Below are 26,432 nucleotides of genomic sequence, written 5' to 3'. Positions count from 1 at the left end.
TGGCATTCCTCTTTTCTTTAGTCCCCAAAAGTGTCTTTTTAAACTAGTTCATTTCTGTTCTTGCTGTTTCCTGTCATTATTTTCTGACTTATTCCTGAAACAATGAAAAAGTCCTCTGCTTTTAGAATTTATTTCTAAAAGCTTACTTCTATTATAAAGTCTCTATCTGAGCTAACACCACTCGATTTAAGTGGCTAAAAGCTGGAACTGAAGAAATGAGGACAAGGGACACATTAAAACTGGTAGCACTGTCAGGAGTTTTCCTAGTTTTCTCTTTTGTTTGGCTAATCTAGAATTCACAGAGAATAGTCTATATCTGTTCAATTAAAGGATCAATGAAAGAGTTGGCAATAAAATTTATCAGTCTGAGTTATACAATTAAATATGGAAGAAATTAAAATGAACTTAAAAATGCAGGCTGGGAGTGAGGAAGAATTTTAATAAAAATTCAAAATCCTAAACAGCTTTTTTGAGGTTGTGATGCTTTATATCATCAAACGAGACATTGAGAGATGAAAGTGAACCGGTTTTAGGTCTTAAAATATGAGAATAGAGGCTTTCTTCAATCTGCATGCAACTGTTTGACACGGTTGCAATTACAACTTAAGTACTACACAGTATGTGTTAATTTCTTTACTAAACTGCAGTTATTTTGTAAAACATTAATTCTGTAAAACATTCAAAGGCAGTCAAGGTTATGGGTTTTCTTAAGATGTCTGCGTATTAATAAAAGAAGGAGTTATAATGGGATAAGGAAGCTTTAATTATGGGCTGGGTTGTCACACTCTGAGTGCCAGCTTTAGACAATCACTCTTTTTTTGTGGGCTCCACATAGTGGCCTCACCTTTTCTTTTTTTCTAAACTGTTTCAGTATCTGAAGTATCCTGTGGTTTATTGATTCTTATAACCACACACTCTGGCACTAACGTTCATCACTTGTGTTTCTCCTGACTCTTCCTCTTGAGGAGAATGAAAGGTGGAAAATGTGACACAACAGTCTCAAATTGGGTGACTCAGTTTAAATACCGAACAAGAAAAAAAGTGTCTTAAACCACCACTAGAAACATTTTCCTTTCAAATGGAATTGATCTTGAAACCTAGTTTAATCCAGCAAATAGGTAAAGAATAACAGAGGTAGGTGCTTTCAGGACATATTGTGGCATGTCAGAGCTCAGTCTTCTATAGGATGACAAAAACGTTTTATTTCTTTAGTTTTTTGTTGATCTTATTCAAGTTTCATTTTATCCAGTAGCTATCAATTCTCACCTGGATGAAATATTGCCACTTAGATTTTAATCCTTTACTATCCTTTAAGTTAGCCTTTTAATTAACTATTTACAGAAATGTTCTCTCTTCAATACAAAATTCCTTCACATACATGTATCTTTTACAAGTCATTTCCCCCCTCAAGACAAGGATCTACCACAAGTGTCATCTTCTACCTAAAACTACTCACAGAATGTATTTCTATTATAATTCTATTCTTTCCATTACTTCATTCATTTTATTTATTTGGTGGATTTTAACATTTTTAGGATATACACACCCACACAGTCCTCTGAAGTATAAACAGTATGGCATTTTTGTTAATAAGAGTGGAAGCAACAAAGTCAGACTGTCTGGGTCGGAATCCAAGCTATGACATTTAGTGTGGTCTTGGGTGACTTAGTGAATGAACCTCTTTGTGTTTTACTTTCCTCATTAGGAAAATGGGAGACAGTAATGACCTATTTCACAGTGCTATGGTAAGGATTAAATACATGAATATTTGAAAAATACAAGTGTTAAAAATTTTAGCTCAAAACAATAACTATTGCTGTTGCTGTTACATTGATAAATTTATGAAGGAAGACTCACTTATAGGCATCTTCCTTTTTCTAACACCAAAGGTCTCTCCTTTGATCAAAATCCTTCAGTGGCCTCCCGTCTCATTTGAAGTCAAAGTCCTTACCTTGACTTACTAGACCCTACTTGATCTAACCACCCCCCACCTGTACTCCTCTGACCTCATTTCCTACTAGCCTTCATCTCCTTCACTCTACTCCAGCATCCATTGGTCTTCTTATTGTTCCTAGAAGGTGTGGTGTACACTCTTACTTTCTGAGTCCTATAACTGCTCCCTCTAGCTGAAATATTCTTTCCTCAGAGTCACGTCTCTCTCTTTCTCTTACTTATTTCTGGTATCATTCCTGATCACCCATTATAAAAGAGCAATCTCTCCCAGCACTTGGTATTCTTTATCTCCTTTCCCTTGATTTATTTTTCTCTATAACAATTATCACCATCTAGCATAAACAAAATAGATCTATTGGTGATAACAGAATCTATAGGCCTTTACTAAATATGATTGTTGATTGAAAATTTGTCCTATTACCTCTTTGTGCTGGCTTGGAAAACCATGTCATATATTAACAATGTCTTTCAATTTTAAGATGAATCACGTAGAATCTTCATAGAATCACATTCTATGTAGTATATTACACTAAATGGATCTGATCCTCTCCTATAGAAATTAACAAAGGATTCTTTGTGTGTATATGTTCAAGGCTTATATATTATCAAATTAGTAGCTCTTTCAATAGATCATGAACACTTGACACACATACCTGTCCTGGTAGTGAACTTCAACAAAGAGAGCTTTCTGTGTGAGGAAGGCTAGAGATTAAAAGGAAAAGAGTAATGGCTTCTATTGGAAGATTCTGAAAATGTTACCTCCCACCTTTTTTTGGGGGAAAAAAAAAAGGCCTCTTTGAGGAGATGTATAGGCATAGAGACTTGGTTTAAGTCTCTCGTGTGTGTGCCCTTTGACTTTGAAAAGGCATCAATTGAAATAAATGTTTCCTGCTTCTCATCAACAGATGAAAGGACAAAACATTAGAATCATGTTTTGTTCACACATTAGATCATAGCATCACATCTAGGAAAGAGGGAGGAGAAAGAGAGATTGGGCACTGATAAAGAAAGATGAACAGCAAAAGAGAACAGCTGTTATGTGAGGCTCAGCCTGTGGCTTCACTGGTGCCCAGCCAGCACCTCAGAATTAGAGGTATAAATGGATCATTTATTAGTCAGTCCAAACTGATTAACTTTACATACACTGACTATGTTACTTTCTTTCACAGTGGTCTTTGATAATTTTTATTCTCTGTCCTTCTTTCAGGATTTCTATTCTGAAAATAAGCTGTATGTGTTCCTGGGTCCATTAGCAAAATAGCATTTGTTTTCATTTTCTTCTAAAACTTTATTAAATATTTCAAGCACACAAAGAAGTTAAAAAATAACGGCATTAAATACCTGTATAGCCACTATCTAATTTTGTTACATTTAACATGTTTCCATATTTGCTTAATTAAAAAAAAAATCTATTTATTTATTTGATTGTGTCAGGTCTTTTGCATCATGTAGGATTTTTTATTGCAGGCTCTTGGGCCTGGTTGCTTCACTCTTTGACCAGGGATCGAACCCATGTCCTCTGCATTGCAAGGACCACCAGGGAAATCCCACTTAATTTTTTTTTTTAAGAAATAGAACATTTTCATGGCTGATTCATGTCGATGTATGGTGAAAAACATCACAATATTGTAAAGTAATTAGCCTCCAATTAAAATAAATTAATTAATTAAAAAAAAAAGAAATAGAACATTACAGTTCCAGTTTAAGCTTTATGGGAGGCCTTCATAACCTTATTTCCTCTCTTCTTGCCTCCAAGACGTAAACTGCACCCTGAACCTGATGTCCACTGTGCTTTGCATGTTTTAGAAGTTATGCTGATGATACACTGTGCATAGTCTGCAGTATTTTCATGCTCAACATTGCATTTTGGAGTTTTATTCCTATTGATACATGGAGTTCTCATTCATTTGCTTTAAGTGCTATATGTGTGCCATTGAATGAATATTTCCAGATTAATTCACCGATTCTCTTACTGATGAACAATCAGGTACTCCCAATTTTTCACTATTATTGGCAATATAGCAGTGAACATTAATTTTAACTTTCCTTGTGGACACATATGAGAGTTTTGCAAAGGTACATATGAGCATCTTCAACTTTTCTAACAAACTGTTCCTCAAAGTAACTGCACCTATTTATTGCTACCCCTGTAGTTGCTGAGGTTATTTCTCCATATGTGTGCTTGTAAATATTCTAAATCTTATTTTTCATCAATCCAATGAGTATGAAATACTCAATTCAAATGCACAGTATTTAAATCTGTTGCAATCTAATGATTAGGGCTAGTTTTGGGGAAGCTATTATGGTTATGATATTCAGTCTTTCTATTAATGAACATAGTTTCTCTGACCATTTATTTAGATTTTTAGTTTTAAGAAGGTTTACCATTGATGATAAAGATTTTGTACCTCCTCTATAGATTTATAATATATATGTTATGCTTTTATTCTTGTTGTAAGTGGAATTTTAAAATTATATAAATATAGTTTTTTGGTATAGAAAATAGAATGCAATAAATTTATGTTATTAACTATATACACTACAAAATAAGAAAATTCTCAAATCAGTAACCTAAGCTCCATCTCAAGAACCTAGAAAGAGAAGATAATAATAAACCTAAAACAAGCAGAAGAAAGAAAATAATAGGTAGGAAATCATTGAAATTGAAAAGAGATAAACAACAGAGAAAATGAAACAAATTGGTTTTTTGAAAATTCCAATTAAATGGACAAACATAGTAATTAGGAATATTAGGAATAAAACAGAGAATACCACTTCAGACCCTTCAAACATCAAAAGGATAATAAGAAAAAGCTAGCGATAACTCTATACATCTAAACTTGACGATTTAGATTAAATGGACTAACTCCAAAACAATTTAAATCTCCACAAATTACTCAGCATGAAAAAGATTATCTGAATATCCCTATAAGTATTAAATAAATTGAATTTATAATTTAAAAAACTACAAAAGAAGAAATTCCTAGGCCCAGATGGTTTCCCTGGAGAATGCTACTAAATGTTTAAAGAAGAATTAACACCAATTCTACAAAATCTATTACACAAAATAGAAGGAACATTTTCCATCTCATTTTATGAAGTTAGTATTATCTTGTCACCAAAACCAGACAAAGACAATACCAAAAAGAAAAAAAAGGAGGAAGAAAGGAGAGAAAGAAACACAGAGAGAAGGAGGGAACTACAGGCCAATATCCCTTATTAACATAGATGCAAAAATGCTTAACAAAAATTATCAAATATAATTCAGCAATAAAGAAAAAGGATTGCAAACCATGAGGAAGTGGGGTTTATTACAGGGACAGAAGACTGGTTAAATATTCAAAATTCAGAGGCTAAATCACATAATCATATCAACTGATACAAAAAACCTAGCAGTTGACAAAATTTAATGCCCATCCTTAAGAAAATTCAGAATGACAAAAATGGAGGGGAATTTCCTCAACTTGATAAACAGGGTTTATACATATATATAAACTACACTTGATATTATACTTAAGGGTCATAGACTGGATGTTTCCTTCTAAGACTGGGAACAAGAGAAGGATGTCTGCTCTCACTGCTCTTATTTAACATGACTGGAAGTTCTAGCCAGTGCAATAAGGCAAGAAAAGGAAATAAATAGCATATGCATTGGAAAGGACTGTCTGACAAAGGATTACTATGTAGACTATGCAAAAACAAAACAAACAAACAAAATCTTAAAACTCAATAGTGAAAAAAAAGCACAAATCCAATTAGAACACAGGCCAAAGAAGATATATAGACAGCAGCCAAGCACATGAAAAGATGTTGAGCATCATTAGCCATTAAAGAAATGCAAATTAAAACCACAATAAGGTATCACTATAAACCTATCAGAATATCTAAAATAAAAATAGCAACACCATCAGTTGCTGCTCAGAATGCAGAGAAAGTGAATTGCTCATACACTGCTAGTGGGAATGTAAATGGTAGAGCAATTCTGGAAAACAGTTTGGCATTTTCTAAAAGGAGAAAAAAAAAATCGAACACGCAGTTACCATACAACCCAGCAATTGCATTCCAGGGCATTTATAACAGTGAAATGAAGACTTACTTTCAAACAAAATCAGGTGCAGTGTTTAGAGAAGAGTGTTGAGTTGAATGATGGCTTCCCAAAAGCTACACTCAAGCCTTAATTCCGGGAACTTGTGAATATTACCTTGTTTGGAATAGGGTTTTTGCAGATTTAATGAAGGATCTTGATATGAAGAGATTGTTCTGGATTATCCGTGAGCCCTAAATCCAAATACAAGGTCCTTATAAGAGACACAAAGGGGATATTTGACAGAGAGGAGAGAGGAAGGAGATATGAAGACAGAGGCAGGAATTGGAATGTGTAACTTCAAGGAAGCCAGACAAACTGTAAAGAGGCCAAGAATAGATTCTCCCCCAGGGCTCTCAAAGAGAGTAGTGTCCTGCCAGATTCTGGACTCTGGGCCTCAGAGAAATGTGAGAGAATAAATTTTTATTGTTTTAAGATTGTTTCTGGTGATTTGTTATGGTAGCTACAGGAAACTAATACAAGCAGCTTTATTCAGAAATAGCTCAAAACAAAGCAGTGTTGATGTGCTTTAAAGAGTAAATAGCTAAACTGTGAAACATCCACATCACTAAATACCACTCAGCAATAAAATGGAAAGTACTGACACATGCAAAAAAACTTGGATGAATCTCTAAAGAATAATGCTAAATAAAGAAAAAGCCAATCCTAAAAGATGACATACTGTGTATTCCATTTATATAACATTCTTAATAGGACAAAATTATAGAAATAGAGAACAGATTAGTAGTTGCCAGGGGTTAAGGAGGGCTAGAGACAGGAAAGTAGATGTAGCTATAAAAGGCAGCCTGAGAAACCCTTGTGGTAACATAAATGTTTTGTATCTTGACTGTATCAATGTCAACATCCTGGTTGTGATATAGTACTGTAGTTTTGCAAGATATGATCATTGAGGGGAACTGAATAAAGGTATATAGGCTCTCTTTATATTATTTCTTGCAATCGCATGTAAATCTACAATTGTCTCATAGTTAAAAATTTAATTTAAAAAATGATCTGCTTAGTGGGGCCACAGCAGGGAGGTTGAAAAAAGTAAACAAATAAACAGACAAAACCCAAGCTAGAAGCATCGTTGCAAAATGCCAAGGTAGCTCCCAATAAAATTCAGTCTATTTAAAACTGTAGTTTTCTTTTTGACATAGAAGTGTTTAATCATATTTCTTATAAGTGAGACAGCTTTGGTATTAAAAGGTAATATCACTTTTTCCTTTTTATTCTTCTCTTTCTGCAATAGTGAAAGGCTTCCCTGGTGGTTCAAGATGGTAAAAAATCTGTCTGCAATGCAGGAGACCTGAGTTCAGTCTCTGGGTTGGGAAGACCCCTGGAGAAGGAATGGCTACCTACTCCAGTATTCTTGACTGATGAAGTCCAAGAGGAGCCTGGCAGGCTGCAGTCCATGATGTCACAAAGAATCGGTTCGAATACTGGAGTAGGTAGCCATTCCCTTCTCCAGGGGATCTCCCTGACCCAGGGATCGAACCCAGGTCTCCTGTATTGCAAGCAGATTCTTTACCATCTGAACCACAAGAGAAGCCTTTCACTATTGCAGAAAGAGAAGGATAAAAAGAAAAAAGTGATACTGCTTTTCTGCAATACTAAGAAAGAAAATCACCATGCTGGCTGTTATAAAATTTCCCCTCTACAAACTGCTTCAGACTCAGCCTGTAACTGACACTTGGGTCATTCTCTCTTTTCTCCCAGAAATTCTGTTTTTACCTTCTATTTCATATCATATTAGAAGAGTGCTTCACCATCTTTTAATTCTGTATTTCACTCTAAAGTACAGACTACTTTAAATACCATAATGCAGTTCCCATCTAGTTTACACTTACCGCTTTAGCTGCCCTTACTTAAGTAATGACAAAATGTCTATCTGCAGTCTATTTAACCTTGCTGCTGCTGCTGCTGCTGCTAAGTCACTTCAGTCATGTCTGACTCTGTGCAACCCCAAAGATGGCAGCCCACCAGGCTCCCCCGTCCCAGGCAAGAACACTGGAGTGGGTTGCCATTTCCTTCTCCAATGCATGAAAGTGAAAAGTGAAAGTGAAGTCGCTCAGCTGTGTCTGACTCTTAGAGACCCCATGGAATGCAGCCTACCAGGCCTCTTCCATCCATGGGATTTTCCAGGCAAGAGTACCAGAGTGGGGTGCCATTGGCTTCTCCAATTTAACCTTGCTAGCTTTCACTATTCCATGATGCCAATGATCTTGGGTGGCCTTGGCCTGCAACGTCTTGAAGTGGGGCTTGGGTTCCTACCCAGAGATTAAGGCTGGGTCACAGCAGTGAGAGCACCAAATCTTAGAACATGAACAGTGGTCACTCACAAGCCCTTTGGCTTTGCAGAAAAGAATTTCCACAAAGATGGGGAGTAGTGAAGCAAGTAAAGTATTTATTAAGAGGAAAAAAGAGTACAGTACACATGGATAGACACATGGGCAGACAGAGAGACAGAGAGAGTCACTGAGTTGCACCCTCATGGCAGTTTGATTTACTTTTCTGGGGCATTTCTTCCAGGTTCCCTTTGGCTAATCATTTTGATTTGCCTGGTTCACAGTCCACACTTGGTATATCTCAGGATCCTGCTATATGTGCATACGCTATCTCTTAGCCAAGATCGATTCTACCAAAAAGGCCTATGGGTAGAGCATCCCTTCTCTTTGAACTCCAGAGAGGCTTTCTGCACCTGTGTGGTTAGGGAAGTCTCCTGACTTTGAGAATGAGAAATAATGTGGTCTGGGCAGGGCCCAGCCTCCTCCCCTAACTGTCCTGCTCAACTCTGAGTTACAGTCCATAGGGGATGAATCTCCAGTTGCTTTACTTGGGGAGTGAATCTACTTCCTGCCTCACCACTAATTCCCAAATTACTCATTTCTGTTAGGGGAAACACACTGACTGAAACAGCCCTCCCTGGCCAAGCACCATAGTAAAACCATTTGCATGAGTTATTTTATGACAGGAGGTCCTGGTAAGGAACATGAAACTAATAAACCACCACCAACTGGAAGAGTTCAGGAAAGATCAATATGAGACACCATGTGCCCTGCTGCTGCTGCTGCTAAGTCACTGCAGTTGTGTCCGACTGTCTCCCAAAATCCTTCTTGCTGGCATCATCTTGGCTGAGCAATGTGTGAGCCACCAGGAAGGACCCAGAGTCAGAATGACTGGCCAAATACAACCTGGAAACTAATTCCATCACCATGAAACTCGAGACTGCTAGCCACAAGGCAGAGTAGTTCTCCTGGGTTCCATTACTCTCCTGCTCTCCACCTGAGCACTCCTTCCCAATAAAGTCTCTTGCTTTGTCAGTACATGTGTCTCCTTGGACAATTCATTTCCAAGTGAGTGTGAGAACAAGAGCTCCCTTTTAGGCGCTGGAAGGGGTCCCCCTTCCTGCAATATTTCCAACATTAACTTCATATTAGGACTCTAAGTACCTTAGTAAATGCCCTATGCATTCAATATTTTTATTGAATCATTTGCCTGGAGAAGGAAATGGCAACCCACTCCAGTATTCTTGCCTGGAGAATTCCATGGAAGGAGGAGCCTGTTGGGCTACAGTCCATGAGGTGGCAAAGAGCTGGACACAACTGTGTGACTTTCATTAACATAAAGTCAGACCACCAACCTCAAATGTGGGTCACAGTCTGTACATTTACAGTGTCATGAGAATTTGTACATCTCAGGGTAAAGACCAGATGCCACATTCTTCCATTTTTGTTAAAGGTTCTGACACTTGGTAGTAAAAGTTCTTTCAGCACTCTTAAAGTTACAAGTTCTGCTAATTTTTCCTTCACAGTTCTTTCAATTAACAAGGCCATTATGTCCAGCCTAATGCAACTGCTTCTTATCTGATCTCCCTATACCCAGAATCTTTTCACTTTAAAATAGACTGCAGACTATAAAGTCAGACACGTATTTGGTTTATTTTTTTCCATCTCACATTGTTGTTTGAAACCATTCAGTTGCTTTCCATTTGCTAGTAGTGTTTTCAAAGGGTGCATAATCTTTTGTGAAACTTTTTTTTCCCCTAGTCATCTGTTTTGAGTCACAATGTAAATGTATCCTATGACTCATAGTTAAAAACAAACAAAAAAAAAACCCTGAAAAATAATGTCCCAAAGAATAAGGTCTAAATTTCCACACCAGATATTCAAAATCTATCACAATCGTATCCCTGATCTGTTATACCCTACTGTTCACTATTTGCTTCATGAAACCATTAACCCTCTCAAGTTAATCTAACTGCCTTAACTTAAAACACATCCCATGTTTTGCAAACTATCTTTTTGCAGATATGCCATAGGGATTTCACTAAATATACAATAAAGGGCTTCCCTGGTGGCTCAGATGGTAAAGTGTCTGCCTGCAGTGTGAGAGACCTGGGTTCGATCCCTGGGTTGGGAAGATCCCCTGGAGAAAGAAATGGCAACCCACTCCAGTACTCTTGCCTGGAAAATTCCGTGGACAGAGGAGCCTTGTAGGCTATAGTCCATTGGGTCGCAAAGACTTGGACATGACTGAGCGACTTCACTTCACTTCACAATAAAGGGAAAAAGAAAAAAATAGAGCCCTAAAAACAAGTCTATCAGAATTTTACCTAGATTAAATGTCTCCATGAAATTTTCTTTTATCACCCTAACAGAGAAGCACTGTTCATTTACCTAAAATTGTACACCTGTTCTTTTTACTGTTCTTATGGTGATTATGTAATGTCTTTTAATATAATAGTTTGTTATCATCTTATAGTCATTCTTGTAATATAAGTACATTAAAAATTGGTATTGCACATTATATATTTCTCTAATACAATACTTAATGCTTCTAAGAAAGTCAAGAGAAATTTAGCCAGCACTCAGCTGAAGGTATAAAACATTAAAGACAAAATTGAAGTACCCATGCAGTTCTCCCCATCCCAACCCTTTCTCCTACTAGAGGTAACCGTTATCCTAAATTCCCATGCATGATTTTCTTTTATTACATATGCCACTATCTCTGCATTTTAAAACTTTATATTAATGACATCCCAATGCACACATTATATTTTGGTTTACTATGCTCTATATTGCTTACTATATTTGCTCACATCACAGTAAATGGCTCCAGTTGATTTATTAACTGGGTATATCATATTCTTTTACATTAACTGATCACAGGATATTTATTTATTCTCTCTTTGATGGACAACTTGCAACTATTCACTCTTACAATGATGTTAACAAACATTCTTGTACATATCTGTGTATATAAGAGAGTTTCCTTATGGTGCTACCTAGAAGTGGGATCTGCTCTAGCATAGGGTGTGATCACTTTTGCCCTTATCTGTGCATGCCAAGTTGCCTCAGTCATGTCCAACTCTTTGCGACCCTATGGACTGTAGCCCACCAGGCTCCTCTGTCCATGGTATTCTCCAGGCAAGAATAGTGGAGTGGGTTGCCATGCCCTTCCTGACCTAGGGATCGAACTGCATCTCTTAAATCTCCTGAATTGGCAGGCGGGTATTCTTGCCTGGAGAATCCCATGGACGCAGGAGCCTGGTAGGCTACAGTCCACGGGGTCACAAAGAGTCAGACATGACTGAGCGACTTCACTTTCACTTTCTTTACCACTAGCACCACCTGAAAGGCCCATTAATACATGTTATCAAAATCAATTCCCAGTTCTCTGGTTTGTATTTTCACTATTTATCATATCTTCTAGGGAACAAAAAATTTAACTTCTTAAAAAGTTACAGATATATTAATTTCTTATAGAATTACAGTTCTATTTGTATTTTCTAATGGCTTTTGAGTCACTTTTTTAAAGTTTTATTTTAGTAAAATGGAAAATTGTCCTTTCAGCTACACTTTCAAATTTATTGGCATAAAGTAGCTTATGTCAACTAGGGGAAATCTTCTGAGCTTAACCTACAATTTTTCTACTGTTTATGGGGTTCTCAGTATGAAAATTCAAAAAATGAAGAATCATGGCATCCAGTTCCATTACTTCATGGCAAATACATGGGGAAACAATGGAAACAGTGATAGACTTTATTTTCTTGGGCTCCAAAATCACTGCAGATGGTGAATGCAGTCATGAAATTAAAAAAAGGCTTGCTCCTTAGGAGAAAAGCTATGACAAACATAGACAGCATATTAAAAAACAGAGATATTACTTTGCCAACAAATGTCCATCTAGTCAAAGCTATGGTTTTTTAAGTAGTCATGGATGGATGTGAGCTGGACCATAAAGAAAGTTGTGCATTGAAGAATTGATGTTTTTGAACTGTGGTGTTGGAGAAGACTCTTGAGAGTCCCTTGAACTGCAAGGAGATCCAACCAATCCATCCTAAAGGAAGTGAGTCCTGAATATTCACTCGAAAGACTGATGTTGAAGCTGAAGCTCCAATACACTGGCCACCTGATGCAAAGAACTGACTCACTGGAAAAGACCCTGATGCTGGGAAAGATTGAGGGCAGGAGGAGAAAAGGATGACAGAGGATGAAATGGTTGGATGGCTTCACCAACTCAATATGAGTTTGAGCAAGCTCCAGGAGTTGGTGATGGACAAGGAAGCCTGGTATGCTACAGTCCACGGAGTCGCAAAGAGTCGGACATGACTGAGCAACTGAACTGAACTGGACTGGACTGAGCCTACAGTTCGGTTTGGTTCAGTCGCTCAGTCATGCCCGACGCTTTGCGACCCCATGAATCACAGCATGCCAGGCCTCCCTGTCCATCACCAACTCCTGGAGTTCACTCAGACTCACATCCATCGAGTCCATGATGCCATCCAGCCATCTCATCCTCTGTCGTCCCCTTCTCCTCCTGCCCCAATCCCTCCCAGCATCAGGGTCTTTTCCAGTGAGTCAACTCTTTGCATGAGGTGGCCAAAGTACTGGAGTTTCAGCTTTAGCATCATTCCTTCCAAAGAAATCCCAGGGTTGATCTCCTTCAGAATGGACTGGTTGGATCTCCTTGCAGTCCAAGGGACTCTCAAATCTTCTCCAACACCACAGTTCAAAAGCATCAATTCTTCAGCACTCAGCCTTCTTCACATTCCAATTCTCACATCCATACATGACCACAGGAAAAACCATAGCCTTGACTAGATGGACCTTAGTCGGCAAAGTAATGTCTCTGCTTTTCAAAATGCTATCTAGGTTGGTCATAACTTTTCTCCCAAGGAGTAGGCGTCTTTTAATTTCATGGCTGCAATCACCATCTGCAGTGATTTTGGAGCCCAAAAAAATAAAGTCTGACACTGTTTCCCCATCTATTTCCCATGAAGTGATGGGACCAGATGCCATGATCTTCGTTTTCTGAATGTTGAGCTTTAGGCCAACTTTTTCACTCTCCTCTTTCACTTTCATCAAGAGGCTTTTTAGTTCCTCTTCACTTTCTGCCATAAGGGTGGTGTCATCTGCCTGTCTGAGCTTATTGATATTTCTCCTGGCAATCTTAATTCCAGCTTGTGCTTCTTCCAGTCCAGCGTTTCTCATGATGTACTCTGCATATACATTAAATAAGTAGGGTGACAATATACAGCCTTGACGTACTCCTTTTCCTATTTGGAACCAGTCGGCTGTTCCATGTCCAGTTCTAACTGTTGCTTCCTGACCTGCATACAGCTTTCTCAAGAGGCAGGTCAGGTGGTCTGGTATTCCCATCTCTCTCAGAATTTTCCACAGTTTATTGTGATCCACACAGTCAAAGGCTTTGGCATAGTCAATAAAGAAGAAATAGATGTTTTTCTGGAACTCTCTTGCTTTTTCGATGATCCAGTGGATGTTGACAATTTGATCTCTGGTTCCTCTGCCTTTTCGAAAACCAGCTTCATGGTTCACATATTGCTGAAGCCTGGCTTGGAGAATTTTGAGCATTACTTTACTAGCATGTGAGATGAGTGCAATTGTGCAGTAGTTTGAGCATTCTTTGGCATTGCCTTTCTTTGAGATTGGAATGAAAACGGACCTTTTCCAGTCCTGTGGCCACTGCTGAGTTTTCCAAATTTGCTGGCATATTGAGTGCAGCACTTTCACAGCATCATCTTTCAGGATTTGAAACAGCTCAACTGGAATTCCATCACCTCCGCTAGCTTTGTTCGTAGTGATGCTTTCTAAGGCCCACTTGATTTCACATTCCAGGATGTCTGGCCCTAGATGAGTGATCACACCATCATGATTATCTGAGTTGTGAAAATCTTTTTTGTACAGTTCTTCTGTGTATTCTTGCCACCTCTTCTTAATATCTTCTGCTTCTGTTAGATGCACATAACTATTACAGGTCATTCTTGGCATAAATTCTTTTAGCAGAATACAGGCCAGGATACACAACACAGTGGCAGAGCAATATCAGGCATTTTTCTTGAGTTGGAGTAGTCATCATAACAGGCAACCAAGCCAAAAAAGAGCTAATCTCACATCTGAAGGAAGAAAATCACACTGGGTGGGTAAAGGAGTAACTAATATTTCCCTTAATAATCTTATAGGCATAGCTTAAAGTCATTACACTCAGAGAATTTTAAAGCTGTGATTTCCTACCAGGTATTAATAGCATGTTTACAGCTCTCCCAGGCCAAAGTGATATACTCATCAAATGTCATTTTTAATATAAGCAATGATGCCTGGTATAAACAGAGCTCACATTCTAAAAGTCAGCTGTGGTGATTATTTGTAACTCCAAGGAAAAGAGCTATGTAATCCTTGATTCTCAAATGTATTCCCTTATGTTTTAAAATGTGGCTGTAGTAAAGAATCTGCCTGCCAATGTAGGAGCTGCAGGAGATGTGGGTTTGAGCCTTGGGCCAGGAAGATCTCCTGGAGGAGGAAATGGCAACCTATTCCAGTATTCGTGCCTGAAGAATCCTATGGACAGAGGAGTGTGGCGGGCTATAGTCCATGTTATAGCAAAGTCAGACACAACTCAGCATGCTTGTATGCACATACCATTTTCATTCGTAATTATTTATGGCTTTCTGCTTTCCTTATCAATTTTGCTGCATGTTTCTCTATTATTCTTTTCAAAGAAAAACCTTTTAATTTTATCTTTGTCTCTTAATTCCTCAATTTCTATTCTTTATTTCCTTCCTTTTACTTTGTTTACTCTTTCTCAAGCTGAATATTCAGTTATAAGTTTTCCTCTAAGTACCTCCTTAGCTTCATCTCACAAGCTCTGAAATATTATAATATTTCAAAGAATAGTAAAATTTTTACAATACAATAATACTTTAAATTATCGTGCCATTCTAAATAATTTCAATTTTCTATTTCAATTTTTATTTTGGACTCAATAATTTAGAACTGTGTTTTTAAATTTCCAAGGCTAAGACAGGTTTGAGATTATTTTGCTTGGTTTGATTTCTAATTTTGTTGGACTGAGAATACAGTTTGTGTAATACTGATTTTACTAAACTTCTGTTATGGCTTGCTTTGTGTCCTCATATGTGGTAAATTCTTACAAACATCACATACTTAGTTAAAAAATATATTCAATAAGTGTGGGAATCACTGTGCTAGTCTATTCATTAGCACATTGAATAATTATTAATTGTTAGTTAATTAACATGATTGCATTGTTAATTGTTCAAGTCTTTTTTTAGCCTTACTAATAACTTGTCTTTTGAGCAGTTATCTAGAGAAGGGTATTAAATCTCCCACTGTAAGTACAGATTTGTTATTTTATTCTTGCAATTCTGTCAGTTTTGCTGTAATATAGTTAATAGATACATACAAGTTTTCCTTATATATTTCCTTTGGAGTTTTTGATCTTACAGTTTGTAGTAGGCTGTTTCTAGTAAAGCCTTTTCCTTAAAGAATATTGGATCTGCTATCAGTATATTAACTTTCTTTTTATTAGTGTTTGCCTCATGTATTTCTTTTGCTTTTTACTTCTAATCTCTGGGTCCTAATGTGTCAAGTATGTCTTTCATAAGTAAAATGGAGATGAATTTTTGTAAAATGGAGATGAATTTTTGTAAAATGGGGATATTTATTTATTATTATTATTATTTTTACTTTATAATATTGTATTGGTTTTGCCTCACATCAACATGAATCTGCCATGGGAGCACACGTGTTCCCAATCCCGAACCCCCCTCCCACCTCCCCCCCAACACCATCCCTCCGGGTAATCCTAGTGCACCAGCCCCAAGCATCCTGCACCCTGCATCAAACCTAGATTGGCGATTCGTTTCTTATATGATATTATACATGTTTCAATGCCATTCTCCCAAATCATCCCACCCTCTCCCTCTCCCACATAGTCCAAAAGACTGTTCTATACATCTGTGTCTCTTTTGCTGTCTCGCATACAGGGTTATCGTTACCATCTTTCTAGATTCCACATATGAGAACCAGACAACATTGTTTTTAATCTGATAAGATGAGTACATTTTACATTTCTGAAAACTAATATTTGAGTATATTTCTATAATCTTATTTTGTACTTAATATTTTTACTTTATTCTTTCTTAGAACTTCGTTGGCTTTTTCTGTCTTCTGTTGACAAAGGTTTCTTTTTTTTTAATTTAATTAATTAATTTTTGGCTGTGCTGGGTCCTCGTTGCTGTGCGGGCTTTTCTCTAGTTGTGGTGGTTGGGGGGACTACTCTCTAGTTGCGGTGTCTTCTCTTGTTGCAGAGCACGGGCTCTAGAGCACAGGCTCAGTAGTTGTGGCTCGCAACCTTAATTGCCCCGTGGGTGTGGGATATTCCCAGACCAGGGATTGAAGCCATGTCCCCTGCATTGGCAGAGGGATTCTTTACCACTAAGACACCAGGGAGGCCTGACAAAGTAAATAATGAGGGAAATAAAGAATATCTATAAAACATGGGAAAAGTATGTCTAGCTCTTAATTTTAATGAGTAGTTAATTATAGCAACCAATTTATTAATGTAAGATGAATCTTGCAAAAATTGACAGATACATGTTAAATACTTCAAAGTAGGTTGGTGAATTTGTCTATTTCTCCTACAGTTCTGTCAATTGTTATATTTATTGATATTTTTACCCTGTCTTATCACATATATTTATAAATGTATCTTTCTAGTAGTGAAACTTTTATACTTATGTGTAGTAACTTGTCTTTATCTCTAATACAGCTTCTTCCTTAAAGATTATGTGAAATTAAGTTTCTCAAACAAAAAAATATATGTATGTATGTATAACCTGACATTATCATTCTTTTAGTAATTCCACATCTATTTCTGCATGAAAGTGAAAGTGAAGTCGCTCAGTTGTGTCTGACTCTTTGCGACCCCACAGACTGTAGCCCACCAGGCTCCTCCATCCATGGGATTTTCCAGCAAGAATACTGGAGTGGGTTGCCATTTTCTTCTCCAGTGGATCTTTCTGACCCAGGGACTGAACTCAAGTGTTCCACTTGCAGGCATATTCTTTACCCTCTGAGCCTACTTTATCACAGCCCAAGCTTAAAGATCTAAATATCCAACTCTTCCTTCTGAAGATTAAAGGAAACAACTTTTATTCCAATTACTTAGTTCCCTTCTATGTTTCTTTGGGGTCCCAGCCCTAAGATATTCATTTGGACAGTTTTTGGATTTTAATCCCTTGGGAACTCATAAAAGGCAAAGTCCAACTCTATTTAGCAAATGTCTTCAAGGTAAAAGCTGGCTGCAGTGTTTTGCTTACTTGGTTTAGGTTATTTTTCACTCCTTTTTAGGCTTAAATTTCCCTCTTTTTCCCACCAACTCATGGAAAGAATTAAGTCTAAAAATTTTTTTATCCAGCGTTTTTAATGGAAAGTTGGTGTTAGTACTTACTAAACTACACTGCCAGAAATAAAATTCATCTCCTAAATTTTCTTTACTCTGCTCTATTCCCTTTTATTATATTGGTCTGGAGTTCATCTTTCAGTGTCATATCCTTTCTCATTTTAATATTGTTCTAAAAGAACTGGACCTAACAGAAGCAGAAGATATTAAGAAGAGGTGGCAAGAATACACAGAAGAACTATACAAAAAAGATCTCCATGACCCAGATAACCATGATGATGTGATCACTCACCTAGAGCCAGACATCCTGGAGTGTGAAGTCAAGTGGACCTTAGGAGCATCACTAAGAACAAAGTTAGTGGAGGTGATGGAATTCCAGGTGAGCTATTTCAAATCCTAAAAGATGATGCCATAAAAGTGCTGCACTCAATATGCCAACAAATTTGGAAAACTCAGCAGTGGCCACAGGATCAGAAAAGGTCAGTTTTCCTTCCAATCTCAAAGAAAGACAATGCCAAAGAATGTTCAAACTACCACACAATTGCACTCATCTTACACGCTAGCAAAGTGATGCTGAAAATTCTCCAAGAGAGGCTTCAACAGAACTTGAACTGAGAACTTCCAGATGTTCAAGCTGGATTTAGAAAAGACAGAGGAACCAGAGATCAAATTGCCAACATCTGGTGGATCATTGAAAAAGCAAGAGAGTTCCAGAAAAACATATATTTCTGCTTTATTGACTACGCCAAAGCCTTTGACTGTGTAGATCACAGCAAATTGTGGAAAATTCTTTAAGAGATGGGAACGCCAGACTACCTTACATGCTTCCTGAGAAACCTGTATGTAGGTCAAGAAGCAACAATTAGAACTGGACATGGAACAACAGACTGGTTTCAAACTGGGAAAGGAGTATGTCAAGGCTGTATATTGTCACTCTGTTTATTCATGTACATCATATGAATTGCTGGGCTGGATGAAGCACAAGCTGGAATCAAGGTTGCCAGGAGAAATATCAATAACCTCAGATATGCAGATGATACCACCCTTATGGCAGAAGTGAAGAGGAACTAAAGAGCCTTTTTATGAAAGTGAAAGAGAAGAGTGAAAAAGCTGGCTTAAACCTCAGTATTCAGAAAACTAAGCTCTTGGTATCCGTTCCCATCACTTCATGGTAAATAGATGGGGAAACAATGGAGACAGTGATAGACTTTACTCTCTTGGTCTCCAAAATCACTGCAGATGGTGACTGCAGTCATGAAATTAAAAGATGCTTGCTCCTTGGAAGAAAAGCTATGACCAACCTAGACAGCATGTTAAAAAGCAGAGATATTACTTTCATGACAAAGGTCCGTCTAGTCAAGGCTATGGTATTTCCAGTAGTCATGTATGGATGTGAGAGTTGGACCATAAAGAAAGCTGAGTGCTGAAAAATTGATGCTTTTGAACTGTGGTCCTGGGGAAGACTCTTGAGAGTCCTCTGGACTGAAAGATCAAACCAGACAATCCTAAAGGAAATCAGTCCTGAATATTCACTGGAGGACTGATGTTGAAGCTAAAGCTCTAACACTTTGGGAACCTGATGTGAAGGGCTGACTCATTGGAAAAGACCCTGATGCTGGGAAAGACTGAAGGCAGGAGGAGAAGGGGATGACAGAGGATGAGATAGTTGGATGGCATCACCGACTTGATGGATATGAGTTTGAGCAAGCTCTAGCAACTGGTGGGAAGCCTGGAGTGCTGTGGTCCATGGGGTCACAGAGTCGACACAACTGAGCGACTGAGCTGATACTGGTTTGGAAATCATACATTAATTACAGTTTTATACTTTTAATGGATATTCCTAAGCTTTTACTATAGAAAACTGACAAAAACTAAAATTGATCAACAGATCTTCCTCTCAAATAATACAAGGAATATAAGACTCTTAAGGGATCCTTAAATTATTATTCAGTATTTTTATTATTCAGTGTTCCAGTCCTACTTTTATTTTTCCTTTTTAGAGACCTTTTTATTTTGAAATAATGATAGATTAAAAAGAAGTTGTAGTGATAATACAGGGAGGTCCCATGTACCCTTTATTCAGTATCCACCAATGTTACATCATAAATAACTCTAGCAAACTGCAAATACAGGAGATTTACATTGGTTTCTCTGTGTATACTTCTGTGTCATTTTATTACATATGTAGATTCATGTAACCATGACTATAATCAAGATATAGAATGTTCCATCATCATAAAGTTCTCTCATGCTATTCTTTTATAGTCACCCCAGTCCTCTCTGCCTACCCTTAAATTTTGGCAATCATGAATATGCTTTCCTTGAATATGGTTTTATCATTTTCAAGATGCATAAATGGAATCACACTTTATATGATCTTTTGAGTTTTTTTTTTTTTTACTCAGAATAATGCCATTCTTTCTTCAAGGATCATTCTACTGTTATATGAAGTACTCTTTACAATTTTTTTTTCATAGTCTATAAGTATATAAATACTTTCATCTATTTGTTTTGAAAATTTATTTATTATGCTCTCATTCTTAAATAATAGCTTAGATGAGATTATGTATCAGTGATGGGTCAGTCAGGAAAAGAGAAACTATTCCAGATATTTAAAGTTTAAAAAATTTTCATAGAGCTTCCCTGGTTCAGTGGTAAAGAATCTGTCTGACAATGCAGAAAACATGGGTGTGATCCCTGATCTGGGAAGATTCCATATGCTGAGGTGCAACTAAGCCCATGTGCTGCCACTATCAAGCCTGTGCTCCAGAGCCTGGGAATCACAACTAGGGAGCCCACATGTTGCAGCTACTGAATCCCGCACACCCTAGAGCCTGTGCTCAGCAACAACAGAAGCTATCACAATGAGAAGTCCATCCACCACGAATAGCCCTCACTTGCCTCAACTAGAGAAAAGACCGTGCAGCAACACAGACCCAACACAGCCATAAATAATAAATAAATAAAAATTTAAAATCTTTATTACAGAAATTTAGCTGTTTGCAAAACTGTTGGGAAAACTCTCAATAACTTCATGATCAAATACTTTCTTTTGTTCTTCCATGGTCTCTACCTGGAACTCCTATTATATTGGACCTTCTCATTTTATTTGCCATGTCAATGAATCTCCACTTCATTGTTCCTATCTTTATAATTCTGTACTCCCTTTAGGGCAATTTTCTCAGATCTATCTTCCAGTTGTCAATTCTTTCTTCACTGGCCAATTTTTTTCATCTTTAAATATTATACTTTAATATTTTGGTATTTTGTTGAAAATGTTTTGTTCTTTTTTATTTATATTCCCCACTGAATTACCTGAAGTTAATAGAGATTAATCCTAGTGTATAATTGGGTCTGCTGACTCTTACTCATAATGGATATATCTTTGCACATTTTGTAACTTTTGGAAAGTGTTGAGTAGTGCATTCTCTAAGGAAATACAGTGTAGCCCGGGTTGAAGGTATTTCTTTCTAGAATACCTTTTATCTAAGTTTCTTGTAAGGCACCTAGGGAGTATTTATGTTTGATTACTACTTTTATGTTGATTTTTTAACATATGGATTGTAAGGAGTGTAAATTTAGAACTCAAATCTAAAAATGGTATGACTATTGGTTAGAAATTCTCTAGGAAGCTTTTAAATTCATTTAGACATGTCCACATTGAGAAAAAAAATCTTGTGGCTGCCTACACAGGAGAGCAGATTAGGAAAAAAAAAATTCTATCCTCTGATAAAAGTCCTAGGGTTGAAAAAAAAAAAAAAGGCCCTAGGGTTGCCAAACTTGACTGACTATTAAACCTATATCCGTGGGCCAGGACATTCCCCCCACTCCTAAACCATTCTCATGGTAGCCCCTGTTACTACTCAAACTTGCCACTCTATTTTTTAAACTCCATTTTCAGGTCTTGAGGATTCCTCTTTCTGACAATCACAGCTATAGACTCAAAATGATATTTGTTGCAGTTTGGCTACCACTTCTGCATGTTGGCTAGTGGGAGAATTTTTAACTTAATACTAGATTGCCAGTCCAGGAATTCTCTTATAAATCTTTATTTTTCACATACTCCCAAGCACAGTGGCTGGCAGAAAGCAGTGCAAATAAATGTGTCAGTGAGAGATTAAATGAATGAATGCTTATTTTTATCAGTATTCCTTTCTTTCATTAATTGTTTTAATCTAACTTTTATTTCTCAAATCCCTCATTAAAAATTGTTAATTTGTTTTATGGACTTCATTTAGTGTAATTTTCTCACTTTGACTACTACAGTAGTCAGGTAATTCACTCTTTGACTTCTTTCTCCTTTCTTTTTGACTCATGTAAAATTGCCAGTCATCTTTTTAATATGAAACTCTTGCCATTCCATTTTACTGCCAATGGACTTGCAAATATCTTATGTTTATTGTTTTTTTAACATCTTAAACTCTCCTTTCAACAGTTATACTCAACTATACTTTCCACTAAATAAGGCTGTATCAAATGTGTCATATGGTTGTGTCATTTGGTCCTATTATATTATGCTTTATTCTTGGTATCTCATTAACTTGAGAAAGATTTTACATAAGGCTTTGTTTTAGTTTCCAAAAGTAAATATAGAAATTATTCCATATACCCCTCTTTCATATTCCATGTTTGTATGCGTTAGGGATATACCATATACTTTCTAAAATATACATTCTAATTATGTAATAATTTTCTTCAAACTTGTATGTGTTCACATAAATCTTTTCCCCTTTACACCTTGCTCAACCCTGAATGTTATATATCACTGTTTATCTTCAGTAAAATCTCTGCAAAACTTAATAGAATGTCAAGAATTCAATGGACGTTAATAAATATTCATTTGTTGACAATCATGATGATGTTACATAGGATTTTTGAAAGTGATTTTCAGAAATCATCAGCTACTCTTTAACACAGATTAAAAAATCTTTCCCCAGAAGAGATGACTGCCTATCAATCAGAGAAGAAACAAAAATACAGTGAAAACAAGTGAGATCAAATCGTCATTTAAATTTAATTTTTAAGCTAAAGATCCAGTGTAATATAGCATTAGGAACTATGAACATTTAGGATAAATAAAACTGTATGGAAACTCCAGCTAGTGACTTAGAATTATACATAGCTTAAAATTTTTCCATATACTGTGGTTTGCCCTATAAATTTCTGACTTGTGGTTTGAAATACACTAGCATCCAAGCACTGGGACAGAGCTGCAGTTATATCAATGGACATTCTATGAACATCAGTAATGAAGGTACAATTCCACTGCAGTAAGCTAATATGCATACAACACAGCTATAATTAGAAAGAGTTTTACTCACAGTGATGTTGAGGTTATGGGGTTAGGACAGTTTCCATTTCAAAAGACAGGAGAATCTAGGTTACCATGCCAGGGAAAAAGGTAAATCATCTAATTTAAGCTGCTGAAAATATGATGATTTAAATAAAGACAACTTTATTTAAAAGTATTTCACTCTCCTTGTGAAAATTAAAGTAGATTATAAGTTAGTTCTTTCCCAGCAAAAGAAGATTTTAAAAAGAGAGAAAGAGGGAAAAGAAGCAGATCCTCACTAGGCATGATAGCTAAAGAATCTCTGGCACATAAGACTACATTAGTACAACTAGGTTGTCAACCATTATTCACTTAAGAGAGAGTGGAGCTTAATAAGAGGAAAAAATCATAAAAATGTTCACTTCTCCTGAAATGGAAAGATGTACATGGAGAACTGCCGTCTATGGGTTCACACAGAGACGGACATGACTGACGCGACTTAGCAGCAGTAGCAGCAACAGAGAGATGGGGAGGTGGAGAAGAAGAGGAGAGAAAGTAGTCAATAATAAATAGTTGGTTATAATGATGAGAATCCATTTCCCCTGTGAAATTTCCTTTTCTATACTCTTTATCAGCTACAGTGATCTAGGTTTCAGTTCAGTTCAGTTCAGACGCTCAGTCGTGTCCAACTCTTTGTGACCCCACGAACCACAGCACACCAGCCCTCTCTGTCCATCACCAACTCCCAGAGTCTACCCAAACCCAGGTCCGTTGAGTCAGTCAGTGATGCCACCCAACCATCTCATCCTCTGTCGTCCCCTTCTCCTCCTGCCCCCAATCCCTCCCAGCATCAGGGTCTTTTCCAATGAGTCAGCTCTTTGCAACAGGTGGCTAAAGTTTTGCAGTTTCAGCTTCAAATTAGTCATTCCAGTGAACACCCAGGATTGATCTCCTTTAGGATGGACTGGTTAGATCTCCTTGCAGTCCAAGGGACTCTCAAAAGTCTTCTCCAACACCACAGTTCAAAAGCATCAATTCTTCAGCACTCAACTTTCTTTACAGTCCAACTCTCACATCAACACATGACTACTGGAAAAACCATAGCCTTAATGGACCTTTGTTGACAAAGTAATATCTCTGCTTTTTAAAATGCTATCTAGGTTGGTCATAACTTTCCTTCTAAGGAGTAAGCATCTTTTAATTTCATGGCTGCAATCACCATCTGCAGTGATTTTGGAGCCCCCCAAAATGAAGTCAGACACTCTTTCCACTGTTTCCCCATCTATTTCCCATGAAGTGATGGGACAGGATGCCATGATCTTCGTTTTCTGAATGTTGAGCTTTAAGCCAACTTTTTCACTCTCCTCTTTAACTTTCATTAAGAGGCTCTTTAGTTCCTCTTCACCTTCTGCCATAAGGGTGGTGTCATCTGCATATCTGAGGTTATTGATATTTCTCCCAGCAATCTTGATTCCAGCTTGTGCTTCCTCCAGCCCAGCGTTTCTCATGATGTACTCTGCATAGAAGTTAAGTAAGCAGGGTGACAATATACAGTCTTGATGTACTCCTTTTTCTATTTGAAACCAGTCTGTTCCATGTCCAGTTCTAGTCATTGCTTCCTGACCAGCATACAGATGTCTCAAGAGGCAGGTCAGGTGGTCTGGTATTCCCATCTCTTTCAGAATTTTCCACAGTTTATTGTGATCCACACAGTCAAAGGTTTTGGCATAGTCAATAAAGCAGAAATAGATGTTTTTCTGGAACTCTCTTGCTTTTTCCATGATCCAGCTGATGTTGGCAATTTGATCTCTGGTTCCTTTGCCTTTTCTAAAACCAGCTTGAACATCAGGGAGCTCACGGTTCACGTATTGCTGAAGCCTGGCTTGGAGAATTTTGATCATTACTTTACTAGCATGTGAGATGAGTGCAAATGTGCAGTAGGTAGTTTGAGCATTCTTTGGCATTGCCTTTCTTTGGGACTGGAATGAAAACTGACCTTTCCTGATCCTGTGGCCACTGCTGAGTTTTCCAAATTTGCTGGCATACTGAGTGCAGCACTTTCATAGCATCATCTTTCAGGATTTGAAACAGCTCAACTGGAATTCCATCACCTCCACTAGCTTTGTTCGTAGTGATGCTTTCTAAGGCCCACTTGACTTCACATTCCAGGATGTCTGGCTGTAGGTGAGAGTGAGTGATCACATCATTGTGATTATCTGGGTCGTGAAGATCTTTTTAGCACAGTTCTTCTGTGTATTCTTGCCACTTCTTAAAATCTTCTGCTTCTGTTAGGTGCATACCATTTCTGTTCTTTATTGAGCTCATCTTTGCATGAAATGTTCCCTTGGTATCTCTAATTTTCTCGAAGAGGTCTCTAGTCTTTCCCATTATATTGTTTTCCTCTGTTTCTTTGCATTGATTGCTGAGGAAGTCTTTCTTATCTCTCCTTGCTATTCTTTGGAACTCTGCATTCAAATGTGTATATCTTTCATTTTCTCCTTTGCTTTTTGCTCTTCTCTTTTCACAGCTATTTGTAAGGCCTCCTTAGACAGCCACTTTGCTTTTTTGCATTCCTTTTTCTTGGGGATGGTCTTGATTCCTGTCTCCTGTACAATGTCCCGAACTTCTATCCATAGTTCATCAGACACTCTGTCTATCAGCTCTAATCCCGTAAATCTATTTCTCACTTCCACTGTATAGTCACAAGGGATTTGATTTAGGTCATACCTGAATGGTCTAGTGGTTTTCCCTACTTTCTTCAATTTAAGTCTGAATTTGGCAATAAGGAGTTCATGATCTGAGCCACAGTCAGCTTCTGGTCTTTTTTTTTTTTTTTTTTTGCTGACTATAATCAATCTGATTTCAGTGTTGACCATCTGGTGATGTCCATGTGCAGAGCCTTCTCTTGTCTTGTTGGAAGAGGGTGTTTGCTATGACCAGTGTATTCTCTTGGAAGAACTCGATTAGCCTTTGCCCTGCTTCATTCTGTACTCCAAGGCCAAATTAACCTGTCACTCCAGGTGTTTCTTGATCTAGGTTTGGAGGTCCATAATTGGTCAAGAGAAAAAGTTATCTTTACATCAATGAAGAACTTGTTAGCCGATCACTGACAATATTTGCAGATGATCCCCACTGTCTCAAAATTTAGCTGTAAATATACTTATCAGTCCTGGGTGTTGATTGCAAGGACTGATGCTAAAGCTGAAACTCCAATACTTTGGCCAGCTCATGTGAAGAGCTGACTCATTTGAAAAGACCCTGATGCTGGGAAAGATTGAGGACAGGAGGAGAAGGGGACGACAGAGGATGAGTTGGATGGCATCACTGACTCAATGGACATGGGTTTGAATGGACTCCAGCAGTTGGTGATGGACAGGGAGGCCTGGTGTTCTGTGC

The sequence above is a fragment of the Capricornis sumatraensis genome, chromosome 20 (assembly GCF_032405125.1).
Source record: "Capricornis sumatraensis isolate serow.1 chromosome 20, serow.2, whole genome shotgun sequence".
Taxonomy (NCBI): Eukaryota; Metazoa; Chordata; class Mammalia; order Artiodactyla; family Bovidae; genus Capricornis; species Capricornis sumatraensis.
This window is presented reverse-complemented; position numbering follows the sequence as displayed.